Below are 16,782 nucleotides of genomic sequence, written 5' to 3' on the forward strand. Positions count from 1 at the left end.
CTTTGGAACAGTCGTGAGACGAGACCCTCAAGCACGGCTTTGAACAAGTGAGAGTGATCGATGGTCAACAACTCCAGCTGAAACGAGCGGTTGTATAGAGTGACGCAGGATGCTCAAACAAAGGAAGATACAACCCAGCTCTTAATACCGCGGAGCCGTCAGGAAATGGTTTTCCAGGCGGCTCATTATAACCCCATGGCAGGTCATCTAGGGGAGAGAAAAACACTGAACCGCCTAATAACCCGTTTTTATTGGCCAGGCATTGGCGGCGATGTCCACAGGTGGTGTGCGGCATGCCGCGAATGTCAGCTGGTGAATCCACCGGCCACCCCAAAAGCACAAATGCGCCCCCTTCTGCTGATCGAGGTCCCCTTCGAGAGAATTGGAATGAACCTCGTCGGGCCATTAGAGTGGTCAGCACACGGACATCGTTTTGTATTAGTCCTAGTGGACTATGCAACACGATATCTGGAAGCAGTGCCTCTACGTAGCATCTCAGCACGTAGTGTTGCAGAGGCACTCTTCAAAATAATCTCCCGGGTGGGGATTCCGAAAGAAATCCTCACCGATCAGGGCACAACCTTTATGTCATGAACACTACGCAAGCTTTATGAATTATTGGGCATTAAGTCTATTTGCACCAGCGTTTACCATCCACAAACAGATGGCCTGGTGGAGCGATTTAATAAAACCCTTAAAAATATGATTCGTAAGTTTGTGCACGAGGATACTAGAAATTGGGACAAATGGCTTGATCCCCTGTTATTCGCAGTATGAGAGGTCCCACAAGCCTCAACGGGATTTTCCCCATTCTAGCTGCTATATGGGCAGCGCCCGCACGGCGTGTTTGATGTCATATGCGAAGCTTGGGAGGAGGGACCTTCAAACAGTAAGAATGAAATTCAATATGTTCTTGACCTTAGAGCAAAACTCCACACTTTGGGGCAACTAACACAGGAGAATTTGCTCCAAGCTCAAGAACGACAGTGCCGGCTGTATGACGGGAACTCGGCTGTGGGAATTTGCACCACGAGATAAAGTACTCGTATTACTCCCCACATCGAGCTCCAAATTACTCGCCAAGTGGCAAGGACCCTTTGAGGTCACACGACGAGTTGGGATCTTGATTATGAGGTAAAGCGAACCGATAGAGGGGGCACACGTCAAATTTATCACCTTAACCTCCTGAAATTATGGAAGGAGGCGGTCCCTGTGATGCTGGCTACAGTAGTTCCAGAGAGGGCGGAGCTCAGGCCGGAGGTGAATACGAAACACAATCATTTCACCCCAGTCACTTGTGGAGACCACCTCTCACCGTACCAACTCGCAGAGGTTGCCAAACTTCAACAAGAATTTGCAGATGTATTTTTCCCTCTACCGGGTCGCACAAACCTCATCCAACACCACATCGAGACCGAGCCAGGGGTGGTGGTACATAGCCGTCCCTACCGATTGCCCGAGCACAAATAGAAAATTGGATGAATTGGATGCAATGCTCAATATGGGGGTAATAGAGGAATCCCACAGCGATTGGTCCAGCCCGGTTGTTCTTGTTCCTAAGAGTGACGGGTCTGCATGTTTCTGTGTGGATTATAGAAAAGTCAACGCAGTGTCTAAATGTGACGCATACCCAATGCCTTGCGTTGATGAGTTGCTCGATCGGTTGGGCACTGCTCGATTTTATTCTACACTGGATTTGACAAAGGGTTATTGGCAGATCCCCTTGACACCGATTTCCCATGAAAAACAGCTTTCTCCACACCGTTCGGATTACACCAATTTGTGACGCTTCCGTTCGGTTTGTTTGGAGCCCCAGCTAAGTTTCAGCGTCTCATGGACTGAATCCTCATACCGCATTCGGCTTACACCGCTGCATACTTGGATGACATCATCATTTACATTAATGATTGGCAGCGGCACATGCAACATCTGAGGGCGGTTCTGAGATCGCTGTGACGACCTGAACTCACAGCATTTGGGCGGATGGAGGTACAGTAACTGGGGTTCCACTTGGGCCACGGGCAGGTGTGTCCCAAAATTGACAAGACTGCAGCGATTGCGGCCTGCCTGAGGCCCAAGACCAAAAAGGGGGTGAGACAGTTCCTGGGGCTGGCTGGCTATTATAGGAGATTCGTGCCTAATTATTCGGACGTCACCAGCTCGCTGACTGATCTCACTAAAAAGGGAGCTCCAGACCCCGTCCAGTGGACGGAGCAGTGTCAACAGGCGCTTATGCAAGTGAAAGCTGTGCTTTGCGGGGGGCCGCTTTTACATTCACCCAATTTCTCTCTCCCTTTTGTCTTGCAGATGGACGCTTCAGACAGAGGGCTGGGGGCCGTACTCTCGCAGGTGGCGGAGGGGGAGGAGCACCCGGTGCTGTACATTAGCCGTAAGCTCTCGCTGAGGGAGACTAAGTACAACACCGTGGAAAAGGAGTGTCTCGCCATCAAGTGGGCAGTCCTCACTCTGCGGTACTACCTGTTCAGACAGGCCTTCACCCTCTGCTCGGATCACGCCCCTCTCCAGTGGCTCCACCACATGAAAGATTCCAATGCTCAGATCACCCATTAGTATCTGGCTCTTCAGCCGTTTAAGTTCAAGGTGGTCCACAGACCGGGAGTGCAGATGGCTGCCACTGACTTCCTCTCCAGAAATGGGGGGGAGTGGTAGGCAGGCCGGATGCCTCCCTAGCCTGAGTCGGGAGGTGGTGATCTGTGACAGCAGGGGCATGGGCAAGCATCCGTCTGGAGAGAGAGAAAGCGGTAAGGGCGCTTGCACCTGAGCTAGATTATGTTTAACACCTCTCTCTAATTCCAGTGAGCATGAGGAGAACGGCATATAAACAGCCATGCCACCAGCAGCAGAGAGAAAGAGTCTGGCACAAGGAAGGCCACTGTGCTACAGAAGCTGTTGTGCTTAATCTATTGTGTTTGTGAAGCTGATGTGTTTAAGTAACTACATGCCTGTGAAGCTGATGTGTTTAAGTGACTACGTGCCTGTGAAGCTGATGAGTTTGTGACATCGTAAAGCACTGAAGGGGCTGATTAAAACTCTTACCTGAACCTGGAAACCCCGCTTCCCTGTGTTCTCCTTCCCTTCTGCCTGGGAAGCAGTGTCACAGTGACCTTCAACAATGTAGATTCAGTGCTGTGCAAGGGTCTGAAGCCCGACTGAAATGTATCTAAAATGATAAATGTATTTAGCTGCGAATAAACAACTCTCTCCAAAATCTTGGAAATAAAAGGCAGTTTGGAGATTGGTCTGTAATTGTTGTGTATTGCCGGATCCAAAAATGTTTTTTTTTAACAAAGGATGTAGAATTGCATGTTTAAAACTACTTGGACCAATTCCACTTGCTAATGAGCTGTTAATTATAGCTGTCACACTGGAACTGATAGTTATGAAACTTCTTTAAAAAGGCCGGGAGTAAGAATGAAGAATCAAGGAAGGACAATACTGGACCCTGCTGTCTTCATACAAGGCACTGATTAGGGTAAATTACCTTTTTTTTTCTCCTCAATATGGAATGCCGAATTCCCTATGCGCTCTAAGTCCTCATGGTGGTGTAGTGACTCGCCTCAATCCGGGTGGCAGAGGATGAATCTCAGTTGCCTCTGCGTCTGAGACTGTCAATCCATGCATCTTATCACATGGCTTGTTGAGCGCGTTACCGCGGAGACATAGCGCATGTGGAGGCTTCACGCTATTCTCCACGGCATCCACGCACAACTCACCATGTGCCGCACTGAGAGCGAACCACATTATAGCAACCATGAGGAGGTTACCCCATGTGACTCTACCCTCCCTAGCAACCAGGCCAATTTGGTTGCTTAGGAGACCTGGCTGGAGTCACTCAGCACACCCTGGATTCGAATTCCAGGTGTGGTAGTCAGCGTCTTTACTAGCTGAGCTACCCAGGCCCCTGTTAAACCTTTAACCAGTAACCACCCTCTTACCATCCCAGATGTGTATGAATTTCTCTCTTCATAAAATAACTTTTAAACCACTATTAAAGTAATCCATTTAATTTGTGCATTTTGTTCAAAAACTCTTGAGGACAAACAATTGCTTTGTGAATCGCAAAAGGCTGTGTTTAATAAACAAATATACAGTCTGCATGCGCAGCACACTTCCCTGAACAAGCACCACTCTGTTGACACACACACATAAGCACGTGCATGGGCTTGTAATGCACTATTCAGAGCGGTGTGCAATAAGTGGGCGCTCCACACAAACTATCTCAGATGCAGAGGCGCAAAAACTATATATGCAAGGTATGCAATGCATTGGGACGCCATGTAAAGGGGGGCACCAGCAGCTCACTAAAGGTGGTGTAATCGGCCTCCTCGACCCCTCCAACTTCCACCCCCCCATATTTATTTATTTATTTATTTATTTATTTATTTATTTATTTTATTTTATTTTTTTATTTTTTTTAAACCCATCCATCCAAACAGTTGAATGGTAAACAAAATATAAAATTATAAAAATGATAAACTAAAAGCAAAAGAAAAAAGTAATAGACAACAGTGCCATCATAACTGGAGTATCATCCTCGTCTGAGCCGTGGGAAAAGCTCAGGCAAGAGATATCACTGCTTGCCATGAGGTTGTTTTAGATGCATCAAATTACAGACACCCCCCTCTGTGAAACACCTGCAGGCATGGTTATTATTTTGAGAAACAAAATGCTTGCGCCAAACCAAGGTTACCACATCTCGACTAATTAGATGGAACAAATATGGGCCGATTCCCCTGAATCTTCAAAATAGCAACATAACACTTTTAAACGTCCATTTATTGCCAATTTACAGAAGCTAATTAAATGATTAAATGTGATTAAGGGAGTGGGTTACACCTAACACTACTACAACAAGCAGGTCACTGTGTTTCTGTGGACATAATGTGAAGCACTGAATCTGACCTACATGTACCATGCAAAGAGATCACCTGTGCCAGGATTATTTGTAGAATCAACACTTATTTTGGAATAGTAAAAAAAAAAAAAAAATGTTATTTCATATTTAATATTTACTCCATCATGTCCTATTAAACCTGTATGCTGCTATTTTTTTCTGTGGAACACAATGAGAATCTTTTTTTTTTTTTTTTTATACAAAACTGTCATTGTATGCAAATGTGTTCCACAAAAGTTTGGAATGATATTAGGGTGAATATAATGACAGAATTTTCCTTTTTGGGTTATCTATTTCTTTAGCAAACATAAGAAAATACAGTATATTGGCAGTATTAGGCTGCTATAATTTCTGTAAATGATCAGTCAGTCGATGAAGTTTAATGCCGTGATTGTTTAGGAGCTCAAGCAAATACTGTACATTGAGTATTGTGCTAAATGTGGCTTTACTCTAGAGAATTTTCCATCTTCACATACAGAGAGACACATTAAGCCTATGTTACAACGAGCATTATAGAGAGTGGCATGCAGTTTTCAGATATTAAACACAGCCCAGTGAAACACCATCAAAGATGTGATCACGTAATCACGCTTCATTTGACACACACACACACACACACACACACACACACACACACACACACACACACACACACACACTCACATAAATGAATGTTGCAGTTGTATATATCATCTTGTGTTAACATAAATCTTTTATGGAATAGCCTTCTTCAATCAGAACGGAACCCTGACATTAGAAGCTAACCTGCAATGGTGCATTTGGTCATAAAAACATTCACCTTCTAGGGGAGATACAGTCACCTGCATAAAAGCCAAAAGGCCTCAATGTGACACTTTGCACATTCTGACCTTCAAAACAGTGCTGGTGACACTGACCTTTAGGTTACGGCCCTGGAGATGGAAAAAATAAACTGCATGTCGCAACCTCTGCAAGATAAAGAGCAATCTGCGTCATCCACTGGCAATCACAATGACAAACAGGTCGATTGACATGCCTTAAAAGGAGATGCTACACAAATTAACAGCAATGCTTGGAAATGAATATATGTGATACAATGAAGAAGAGAAACTGAGACTGATACTTGATGGACACCACAGCACTAACAGACCCCCACTTCCTGACCTTTGCTGAGATTAGCCATGTAGCATTGCTTAGGACAGGACTGTCTGAACACATTAGCCACTAGCCCATGGTCACCCAATTAACACATCATAAATGAGGAGCTGCAGCATGTAATTGGGAGTCTAAACAACATTAAATGACATGATTGAAGAGGCCTTATTTGGTCAAAATGAGCCTGTAATTTAGGGGACAAAACAGATAAGGCTAAGCTAACAATGAAACAAGCAAACGTAATCCAATGTGGGATCAGTGCTGAAATTTTGAATGATGTGAACATTGTTACAAATATTTGTACCATCTCGGTTACTGTCGTAACCTCCGTTCCCTGATGGAGGGAACGAGACGTTGTGTCAATGAATTGACACTAGGGGTCGCTCCTGGGAGCCCCAGACATCTCTGATCTTTGAGAAAAGGCCAATGAGAATTGGCAAGTGGAATTTGCATGCCATTCCCCCGGATATATGGGTACAAAAGGAGCTGGAAGTTCCCAGCCCTTTCAGCGGGTAGTTTGGTGTTGTGGCAGGAGGGACACAATGTCTCATTCCCTCCATCAGGGAATGGAGGTTACGACAGTAACCGAGACGTTCCCCTTCTGTCACTCACTCGACATTGTGTCGATGAAGTGACACTAGGGGTCCCTATACAAAATGGCACGACTACTGAACTGTGTTACGTGGACTAGCGGGGCGAGACGGGCAGACCTCTGTAGCCAGCGCACCCGGCCATCACGGGTTACAAATATTTGTACCATCTTCTGTAGCCAGCCACCCAGCCATCATGTAACCTCCCCCAGTGCTTGCAGGTTCACCACCTGATCCCTGAATGGGGTCGTGGGAACCTTGGGCACATAGCCGGTCTGGATCTCAGGATCACATGAGAGTCACCCGTGCCGAACTCCAGGCACAGTTCGCTGACAGAGAACACCTGCAGGTCCCCTACCCTCTTGATGGAGGTGAGAGCTGTCAGGAGGGCAGTCTTCAAAGAGAGCGCCTTTAACTCTACTGACTCTAGGGGCTCAAATGGAGCTCCCCGTAGACCCTGAAGGACCATGGAGAGGTCCCACGAGGGAACGAGGCATGGTCTGGGGAGGGGTTAACCTCCTCGCGCCTCTCAGGAACCTGACGATCAAGTCATGCTTCGCCAAATACTCACCATCAACTGTATCGTGGTGTGCCGATATAGCGGCTACATACACCTTCAAGGTGGAGGGGGACAGCCACCCCTCCAGCCTCTCCTGCAGAAAGGAAAGCACTGATCTGACTGCGCATCTCTGGGGGTCTTTGCATCGGGAAGAACACCACTTAGCGAACAGATGCCACTTCAGGTCATACGTCGCCCCAGCCACGCTTGAAGGCGTCCGTCATAACCATGACGTGCCTGGAGACCTGCCCTAGGGGAACTCCTAGGTCGGACCAAGGGCGTGACCGCTTTGGAGGATGCCATATGCCCCAGGAGCATCTGAAAAGATTTCAGTGGGACCGACGTCTTCTGTCTGAACGTACTCAAACAGTTCAGCACCGACTTCGCGCGCTCGTTTGTGAGGCGAAGACTTCAGCTCTGTAGGTCCTTAAAATGCAAGTGAATGGGTACCAACATTTTGAAGCTCCAAAAGCACATAAATGTAGCATAAAAGTCATCCATAAGACTCCAGTGGTTAAATCCATGTCTTCAGAAGCAATATGAAATGTGTGGGTGAGAAACAGTGAGAAATCCTTTTTTACTATAAATTAGGGATGCACCGATACCATTTTTTCTCTCCTGATCCAATTCCGATACCTGATCTCTTAGTATTTCCGTTGTAATTTCTTAAGGCTTTTGTTTTGACTCTGGCTTTTATTTTGATGGACCACTCCTGGAAGACTCCAGAAGAGTTTTTGTAGGCTAATTCACAGTAGTTTAATTAGCTTCTCATTCAACATCTGGTGAAATACGCATCCAGTGCCATTCTCAATGCATGTTATAACCGAACCGAACTGTTTAGCACAGGGGTGTCAAACTCAGTTCCTGGAGGGCCGCAGCCCTGCAGAGTTTAGTTCCAGCCCTGCTCTAAAATGCCTCCTTGTAATCTTCAAGCACTCCTGAAGACCTTGATTAGCTGCTTCAGGTGTGTTTAATTAAGGTTGGAGCTAAACTCTGCTGGACTGTGGCCCTCCAGGAACTGAATTTAGCATCTACATCTGAGCAGGGGTGCAACTACACATTTCCGAGCGGGTATGCGAAACAAAATTTTGTGCCCCCAAAAAATGGGGGGGGGAGGGGAGTGTCATCCATTCTAAGCGTTGAGTGGGGGTGGATGTTGGAGGGGTCGAGGAGCCCAATTGCACCATCTTTAGTGAGCCACTACATGGCGCCCCAATGCATTGCATACCTTGCATGTATGGTTTTTGTGCCTCTGCATCTGAGATAAAGTTTGTGTGGAGTGCCCACTTATTGCACGCCACTCTGAGCAGTGCATCACAAGCCCATGCACGTGCTTATGTGTGTCTGTCAACAGAGTGGCGCTCGTTCAGGGAAGCGTGCTGCGCATGCAGACTGTATATTTATTTATTAAACACAGCCTTTTGCGATTCACAAAGCAATTGTTTGTCCTCAAGAGTTTTTGAACAAAATGCATGAGTTAAATGGATTACTTTAATAGTGGTTTAAAAGTTATTTTATGAAGAGAGAAATTCATACACATCTGGGATGGTATGAGGGTGGGTAAATAATGAGAGAATTTAAATTTTTGGGTGAATTATTCCCTGAAATGACATTTAAGTAGCTTTCACTTTTTCACAGATGTTTTGATGATATCCGTTTGCTATTTTATTAATGTCTGGCTATTTAAAGCCCAAATATAACAATACAATCAGGAAGCTGCTATTTGCTGTATGCTAAATCAAATCAAATGGCTAAAAAAAAAAATTATATATCAAATGTGTGAATGAATAATTAAAGACTCCCTGTTTTCATTTAGCTCATTTCATGTCACTGCAGGTTACATGCTTTTGAATTATGAGCAGTCTGGCTGAGCAGTCTGTTTAAATGAGTGTATGGCAACAAATCCCTAGTTCATTAAAAATGAAAAGCAAAAATGTACATAAACAATTGTTCAAAAATATTCTTCAATAGCTCACAAGGCTCATATAAATTCAGTAAAGCAGCACTGATTCATTATAAAGATAAAATTTTCCATTTTGTCAAGTCAAGTCAAATGTATTTGTATAGGGCTTTTCACAACAGGCGTTGTTTCAAAGTAGCTGTACATGAAATTGTGCTATAACAAAAAATGAATGAATATAATGCCAATATGAGTTATTTATGTTTATAACTATTAGTGGTTAAAATCAGTAAACTAAGTAAGTGTTGTGGGTCAATGGTTAAACAAAATTACTTTGTATGAACTATAAGTTTTAGTGTTAAAGTCCCTGAGGAAATACACATAGATGCATTGTCCTTAGATTTTGGCAGATTTATCATAATATCAATTAAACTTATACTTCAAGACAACAGTCTGTTTAAATGAAATAAACAAATAATAACTATAGGCTATGTTTTGCAGATTTCTTGGGCCATTCATTTAAAAGGCCAAATTAGCAGGAGCTGTTGTGTCAGAGGCTGGACACTTTGCAGTGCATACTACACTAGACTGCTTTCCTTTGTGTAGCCTGCATTCTCTCTCTCTGCAACCACTTTGTAAGGTACAGATGGGAGTGTGTGCAATTTGGCTGGTTTTTCCCTAAAAACCCTCAGCAATCATCTGGCACAGGAAATTTTTCTCTTTCTCTCCCATTCATCTATGCGGTCTGTTCATGGAGAACCGAGGTGAGGTTCTAAGAGGTAGAATCCCACAGAAATGCTTATCAATATCTTACTTGCCGTCAATACTGTGGCTATTACATAAAACTGGTTTAATTGGATTTATTTTTCTTTCTTCTTCATCTAGCAGTGGAAGCTCATCTAGTTGCTTGTTATTTTTAATATGTTTCCTAATATCCCCCATTCCGAAACGTACATACACACACACACACTTCCTTACCATTATTCGCTGACATCAAAAAATTCCTGTTGCAAACACCTCCCATGCCTCTCTCTGCGATCCTGTTCATCACATCACCAATTTAACACATTCCACAAAACACACTTCGGTACAAATCTGGTCGAACCAGAAATAAACTGTCAATCAAAGATTGTTTTCTTCTTCTTTTTTTACCAATCATTCCCTCCTTTTTTATGTCAATATGATCCCCCTCTTTATTTCGCTCTTTCTTGGCCCACTTTTTACTGAACAATAGAGACAATTGGGTGTCCCCTGAGGGCAGAGGAGGGTGAGTTTAAATATCAAAATCCCACAATGGACAGCATGCCAGACTCCAAGGAGCTCCTTACCCCGGCCCCCACTGTCCATCTGCTTATAACGGGAGAAATGAGGGATGAAGGAGAGAAAGCAAGTGAGAGACAAAGAGAAAGGAGACACTTGCATCACCACAGTGACAGACTTTCGTCTCTCACCCTTTTCTCGCTTTTTTCTCTTTGTTTTGAATGACTCGGTCACGCTCCTCCCTGTCAGCTGTTAAATGATACTCATCATGCATCCCACCCCCTAAAAACCACCATCCATCCTCAGATACAAGCACACACACACACACGTTAAGACATATGAGGATACAAACAGTCCTCTCGTCTCCTTTTCTGACACCTCCCTCCCCTCCAGCCCTGAGGCTCATATTTCCTGTGAGGAATGAGTCTTCATTTTTTCACATCATCTTGTTTCATGAATTTACCCCTTTGCCTGACTGCCTTACAGAGATACAGAAAGCACAAGCTCACAGTAATTGCATGGTGGCTGTACAAGCCCACTGACATAAATGAAGAATCATACCTATAATCTCCCAGAGCTATGTGTCCCAAGTGACTTTACTGTCAGTTTTTTACACACCATCTGAAACCACGCTAATAAGAACACATTGGCCATTTCTATGCTGTCAGGCAGTTCTATAATAGGTTACATGAGGTTTGCCATGCCTAACGACATCGTGTGTACCTGGAAGTAATAACAAAGACCTCTTGTAGCCATTCTATTGTTGTCCTCACACCCTGACCCCTATTCTATTAGAGTCTATAAAAATGGTTTGTTATTTACTGCTTTCCAACAGGAGCATTCGTATATGTCTAACTGATGCATTTGGGAACTGATTTAGCTAAAAATGTATGTGGGTCAATAGAGCGCAACAGTGCCCGCCCACTTTTTCAGTCATTTTGGTTGCGGAAGTATTTTTTCTAGTTTCATAAAAGAGTTGTAAGCCATGAACCAAACCAACCACCTCTGAGGTAAGTCACAATATTACAAAAATTGATTTGAAGCAAAAAAGTATTTGAAAATCTGACAAAAAGTCAAAGGTATAAGAATGTGTACTTGATGTTTTTAATGAGGGAAAGGACTACAATCCCACAAAGCATTGTGAATGATGTAATCAAAATAAAAACAATGGAAATATATACAGTTGTTGATTTTAGGTTGTTGATTATAAGTATGGAAACAATATATTTTAATCTTATTGCAAAATATTCAGATATATGCAAATATATAAGTAGTTTGAGAGTGTGAGAAAACTGACATGGCAGTCACTGCAGAGCACTTTTGCCACGGTTTGTTTGCCGTGATTCCCTGATTGGTGGATTCCCCCCTCAGGATCATGGGTAGTGTAGTTCTTTACCAAAAATTACACTGTTAAACACAATTTAAAAAAAAAAAATACGTTAAAAATAACATGAACCGATCGATTAACAACCTTGGAGCTCATACTAGGTCTGTCTTTAATGTTTTATAATTTATCGTTAATTATCAATTTCCCTATGGGACAAATAAATGGGATTTTCACTTCCGAAACCAGACTGTTGCACTCTATTTCATTATCTCTGGGACAAATTATTTACAGTTTTCTTCTTTGTTTAGGGACAACAGGTGTTTTGGCCTGGCCAGGTTTTGATGGAAAGATTTCATGCCTTGCTGGCTGTCTTTGATCCCAAGGGATTCAAGGATCTAATGAAGACTTCACACTCTTGCACAAGCCCAAAATGTGAATGTGTCATATCAGATGACTCCATTACTAACTGGATCAGAGGGTTATTGATTTTCTATTAGGCTTACATAACTGAAAGTAATCTTTTAAATAATGATTTAGCCATATGGTTTTAAATAAAGATATTTAATGTGGGAAGGTTTTTGTTATCAAATATAAAATAAAATTAAAAAAAAAACTTTTCGATTAAAATGTATATTTATTTCTCTTATGATAAAAGCAACATGGAAATAACCAATTTTAGTCTAATTGTACACTAATTTACTGACAGATTGTCAACTCTCACATAGCACAGCTTTGCTACAGTATGTTGTATGTATGTTTTCAACAAAGGTTCACAAATACCTGCTAGTGCTCTCACAGGCTAGTTAATGGTTACTATTTTCAGCTAATGTGTACCATCCAATCTCCAGCTTTTTGTGACTTTGGGACATCGAACATCTGTCATTCAATTACTTCTCATGGCTTTCAGCCAACAGAACAAGTCTCAAAAGAGTTCAATAGAGCCATATGGTCTGAACGGTCACTTTAAAGACAAGAAGTCTTCTGTTAAAATATTTCCTGCTTTCAGCAATAAACAATACTGTAAATCAAACACAAAACTTTTAAAGGGATCAACCCTATTTCAACATCATCAACACTGTTTTTTATTTACAATGTAACACCTATGTCAACACATGCATTACATAATTTCTCTGATGTCTGTGTATTGTTGGAATGCTAACAATGAACAATATCTGACTGACTTCTGTGGGCCTTTTAAAGAAGCAGCATCCACAGCGTCACACTGTACATATTTAAAAATAACTCACAATGGCAGACAATTGGAGGCTTCTCTCGTGTAATTCATTATACTTTACAAATCCGTTTTCTGTACTTCAAAAATCTGTTCATTTGAACTATTTATTTAACTCCACTTGTATTTAAAGGAATATTCTGGATTCAATTTCAATTAAGCTCAATTGACAGGATGTGTGGCCTAATCTTGATTATCACATAAATGTATTTTGACTCATCTCTCCTTTAAAAAAAATATAAATAAAATAAAATTAGAAGCTTCACATTTCTGCCTTTAAACCAGGGGTGTCAAACTCATTTTGGGGGCCGAAGTTTATATTTATAAATTATATATATATAAAACATAAAGTGGTTTGAAAAGAAGATGCTGCAATTATTCTTTCTATGTTTATGATTCTTTCTTTAAAAAAAGAAAAAAAAAAAAAACTCCATACAGCCAATTTAAAAAACAGGTCAACTGAATCAATCCTGATGTCAACATATGTTACACTGGAAGCGCTGTGATCCCAATAGTTACAAAGTTAGAGCAAAACCACACATACAAACACGAGACAGCACCAAGTCTTCTTTTATTTTCACTTGCGACTCAATGCAACTCCTGTAGCTCAACTGGATGAGAACTGTACTAGCAACACCAAGGTCACAGGTTCCTTTACAAGCTAAATGTATTGCTTGAATGCATGTAAGGTGCTTTTAAAGCTTCTGCAAAATACATGAATATAACATAATCCCTGACACATCATACACAAATCCTCTGATTACATCACATAAGGCAATAACATGCGCACATCCACTCCATCATTAGTCTCATCCTTCTCCTTTTCATTCACATAAACTGTCACTGACAATAGTTTCTGTTCTTTCCATGCTTAATTTATGCATTTAATCTATTACATCAGTTCCTTGGGGAGAACTCTGTCCCTGATGCAGACGTGTGACCTAGTGCTTCAGAAGCCTGTGCAGGTGCAGGGCTGCTGGCTTCACAGAGCCAGTAGGCACCCTAGGGGTAGAGGGCACCATGTGCACACCACTCAAAGTCATAGAGAGATAGTACAGACTGTGCTTGATTAGAGCAACCCATAAGATCTCCTTACTTTACCTTAAACGCATTTTATTTCATTTTATGCAAGACTGTATTACAAAATATTCAACGTTCTAAACCATCCTATGAACAGATGTCTCCCATTAGAGTAATGTAGGATTTCACTAGAATAAAGGTGCAAATATATAGCGCACTACAACGTGCAAAGCATTGACGTTGCACATCAAAAACAGTCATGAAAGTTAAACAGGTCATTGTTAGAAAGGCAGAGGTGAGCGCTACTATAGATCAAATAGAACATGGGAAGCTGAAACAGCACTTAGGGCGAGGGTGTGGCTATTGCAAATAAAAATATGGACAAAATTACACTTCTAAGCATCTTGTCAGACATTTTAGCCACTGAAGCACTTAAATGCTCAGTGCATTAGACAAGAAGGGCTCAATAAGCAAACAGCTGTGAGTCATGGATTGAGACGCATGAGTTATTTCATGTTCTCTATAATGACAATAACCAAGTATCCCTGACAGTGACAGAAACAGGCCAAGAACAATTACTGTTTCTATCGGTTGCAATGAGGCTACTTCAATTCTGTTTAAGGGTAGCTGACATTAAATACTTTTGAAGAGAGGTGAGTGCATTGACAAATAAGGTTGTCCGAGGTGATAAAAATGTGAAATCTTTCGAAAAATCTAGATTACATCACACCAGTCAAGTTCATAGAAATGTAATCTTTGTGTCCAATTTGGTTTCATAAATTTTTGAAAACATTTATAGCATCTCTTTTTTTACAAAACAAAATGTATTTAATTACTTTAAAACTGGAATGTGGTGTAATCATCAAGTAAAAGGTATAAAATACCTTCCTTGCATCCTGAATACATGAGAGTGTACACAACTTAAACTCAAAAAAGTTTAAAAACACATTAAAACACAAGGTAAGAAATATTTTATTTTAAAAATATCATTAATTTTTGAGTCAAAGAATATTAAGATGTTTTCTCATTGAACAATATACCGTATTTTACAGCATTTATTAATCTTTGTTAATGTTAATTAAAAAAAAAACAGTTGTTCATTATTAGTTCATGTTATTTCATAGTGCATAACCTAAAGTTAAAATATACAACTTTTGATTTTAAAAATGTATATCTATATGTTGAAAATAACATTAACTAATGTTGTTATCTAATGTTAACAAATGGAACCTTATTCTAAAGTGTTAACAAAAATATTAATAAAAGATTATTCTGCACCACTCATGTCAACATTTCTTTTTTCAAGAATTTTTAGATTTAAATGAGACTTTAATTTTTGAATGGTTACACCACATGGCATTTTTTACTTCAAGCCCCAGGAAAAAAAAAATATATATATATATCAATAGTATATAATATAATATAATATCAATATATATCAAAGGGACTTTGAACTCAGAAATTGAAAATGTGTATTCAGGTAATTGTTGTTGTGAATTATGCATTTTTGAATAACAATAGATCTGGACAAAAAAATAAATAAATAAATACCTCATTATTTGAGAGACTACATGGAACAATTGTTCTTTTAAAAATGAAAACTGTCACACCACAAGACCATCAAAAAGTACCAAGTGAAAGGCAAAAAGTTTATGGTAAAAAAAGAAATAGTGGCCAGTCATAGCAGCTTTCCCTTTTACATTCCTATAAATTATGTTTTCATTTAACCTAAAATCTTTGTCAATAAAAAAAAGTCCATGGATGTGTTATGCTTCAACTACTGTTAAACATTCCAGATCTACCGGATCTAATGGGTCTAACAAGGCCTCCTCAGTAATCACTATGAGAAAGTTATTCTTGTACTGGAGGGCAAAAAAAAAAAAATCAATAAAGATGCAGCTAGTAGTCAGTCCTTCTTGTTTCAGTCCAGCCTACAATCCATATCTATCATTTACCTTGACTCAGCTGAACCTACATGAAGAGCACTTTAGGGGCTTTAACAATCTCCCATTAGCATTGCATTCAAGCACACAGGCACAAGGCCCTGGAGCTGTCTCCCAAAACATACTAATCTAAAATAAAAACCAAATGGTTCAACTGACCCCACTGTTTTGGACTTTCTCTCTTTCTTGCCCTCTTTGTGATTGAAACTCTTTCACACTGCTCCGCCCTCTCTAGAGAAAGCTACTGTTTCATAGCTAAAAATAGCACCTCTGGAAACAAAAGCCAGATAAGTAAAAGGTGAAGCATCCAATTGCAGTGTGGGAAACCTGATAGTAGGTGAATCTGTGTAAAGGAGGATGGGAAAGATGGGAATGCTGTTGGAAGGAATGAAATGATGTATGTCAGGCTGATCTATGTCATGTCACAACCTTATTTCATTGCAGACAAGTATATTTAAGCAGGACTGTAACCAGCATAGATACTGAGAGCAATGCACCCACCCCCCTCCTGCCAATATTTAAAGTAGTGGTCAATCAATATTGGTTTTTCAATGTTTTTTTTTTTTTTTTTTTTTTTTTTTTGCCAAACTATCCCTTTAACTTGACAAATATTTTGGCAGAAATAGCTGAGAAAGAATAGCATGTTTCTCTAATGCTGTTTTAATTGCAGGCTCAGTGTGAATATCAACAGGGTTGCTCCATAATTAACATGTTGCCAAGTATAAGGATTTCTTCCAAATTCGCCATATGGCAGAAAACACCTCTATAGGTGATGAGGGGGCTATGCAGGTACAAGCATGTGGTTTTGTGGGTGTTTGCTGTGGCCAAATCTCTTAGCTGGCATCTACACAAAATATAGAGTACAGTACAATGAAACACTATCCTATTAAACTTCAAATTATT

General features: G+C 41.0%; 1 protein-coding gene across 1 annotated transcript in view; it reads right to left on the reverse strand.

The window, feature by feature from the left end:
- Positions 1 to 16,782, reverse strand: part of LOC127427947 (neurofascin-like) — a 114,508-nt gene that overhangs the window by 95,979 nt on the left and 1,747 nt on the right. The window lies entirely within an intron of this gene.

The sequence above is a fragment of the Myxocyprinus asiaticus genome, chromosome 37 (genome assembly GCF_019703515.2).
Source record: "Myxocyprinus asiaticus isolate MX2 ecotype Aquarium Trade chromosome 37, UBuf_Myxa_2, whole genome shotgun sequence".
NCBI lineage: Eukaryota > Metazoa > Chordata > Actinopteri > Cypriniformes > Catostomidae > Myxocyprinus > Myxocyprinus asiaticus.